The sequence below is a fragment of the Melozone crissalis genome, unplaced genomic scaffold (genome assembly GCF_028551555.1).
Source record: "Melozone crissalis strain CALT ecotype California unplaced genomic scaffold, PUWL_Pcris_2 ptg000079l_1, whole genome shotgun sequence".
NCBI classification, from domain to species: domain Eukaryota; kingdom Metazoa; phylum Chordata; class Aves; order Passeriformes; family Passerellidae; genus Melozone; species Melozone crissalis.
Window position 1 is genome coordinate 2,785,035 of NW_026535856.1, and position 1,667 is coordinate 2,786,701.

The window sequence follows — 1,667 nt, forward strand, 5'->3', positions numbered from 1 at the left end:
CGAGCTCCCTCGCCATGAGGGCAGGGAGTGGCTCTGGCGGGCCGAGCTCCCTCGCCATGAGGGCCAGGAGCGGCTCTGGCGGGCCGAGCTCCCTCGCCATGAGGGCAGGGAGTGGCTCTGGCGGGCCGAGCTCCCTCGCCATGAGGGCCAGGAGCGGCTCTGGCGGGCCGAGCTCCCTCGCCATGAGGGCCAGGAGCGGCTCTGGCGGGCCGAGCTCCCTCGCCATGAGGGGCCACCGCCGCCATGAGGTGAGGGGGGGGGAGGGTACAGGGCACGGGTGGCGGCGGCAGCGGGGCTGGAGACCGGGGCTCCAGGGCAGGAAGGCGCCACCTGAAATACTCACTGTCTCCTATTTAGCTGTTCGGCCGGGGGACTGGGGATGTTGCTCGGCTGTGCGGTTCAGCATTAATTCCTCAACCTTTCACTCGGTGTGCTGGCTTTTGTCCTCTGCCACAAGCCAGGCCGTTGCTGTTTAGCTTTGTGAATACAGATGGAACTAATGGCTTATTTGTGATGTTTCTGCTGTCCTCTCTTTAGGCCTTCAGCCGATGACCGATGGCGGTGACCCGCCCGCAGGAGCAGCTCTGAGGTGCCCCGGCCCCGTCGCGTGTGGAACCCTGAGCTGAGCTGTGCTGGGACAGCCGGGGAGGCGCTCCGGGAGGGCACTGGAGCCTGCGAGAGCAGATGTGAAGGGATAACCTGCCCGTGGGACACAGCAAGAGCTCTGGAGCCACATGGGTGAGGTGTGACCGTGAGCCAGCCTGGGAAAATGGGCAAAAATGTTTTGCTGTCTAAAAGGCCTCTGCTGGCTCCTGTGCTAGCCTCAGGTCCTCAGGGTGGAAATAACGTGGTTTTTCCAGAAATAAGTTTAGCTTATCTATTCCTCTTGCTGGATGAAGCCTTGATGAGAGTAGGTGTCATCAGAAAAGTGCCTCCACGTTTTTTCTGCCCTGTAAACCCCCCAGTTTTGGGGTTTTTGTCTCCCAGCAGTAGTCAGCTGCCTGTGGCTGCTCAGTGCCTGTGCCAGTGTTATGCTGCTGGGAGAGAAAGGTGCTGCTGAGCTTTCCTGGCACCAGCGAGGCCGTCCTTGTGCTCAGTGGTGCCAGGTTTTGGCAGCACTCTGCATGCCTGAGAGTGGAGTAACTCCTGCCCGTGGAGACAGGTGACTAGACTGTATGTGTTCATGCAGCAACAGGCAGCTTTATTGAGATCTAACTTCCTTATATAGATAAGAAGGCCCATGAAGGTAATCCTCATTGGCTGAGCCAGTTACTACTCAGCTAACCAGCCAATAGCAGCCTGAGTCTCCAATGGCCTGGGTCTGCTCTTACTGGTCGAATTACATAAGCAAGGTAATTATATAATAAATCACTTATGAAGTTGGAATTATTTATACTGTGTGGCCTACAGGCCAGATGTAGAGCATCACAGAGGAATAGCTCATAAATATGGAACTTGTGTGTGTCATAAAACCTCTATAGCTCATAAATATGGAACTTGTGTGTGTCATAAAACCTCTGTTCGCATGATGTTTGGGGCACTCGAATGGAGGAAGGATTCTCCAAGTGATCAGTGCTGCAATAAAAATGAATGCTTTTTGATACTCAAACTGTGTTAGAAAGTTTCTTTTTGGGTGATTTCAGTGTCAGTTCCACAAGGCCCTGTAG

At 55.0% G+C, this 1,667-nt stretch overlaps 1 non-coding gene across 1 annotated transcript; it reads left to right on the top strand.

Annotated features, from left to right (window-relative positions):
- The first annotated feature begins 982 nt into the window (after positions 1–982).
- Positions 983–1,186, top strand: LOC128946374 (small nucleolar RNA SNORA74). The gene has a single exon (XR_008483956.1). It is a non-coding gene; the product is annotated as a small nucleolar RNA SNORA74 (small nucleolar RNA).
- Positions 1,187–1,667: the final 481 nt, after the last annotated feature.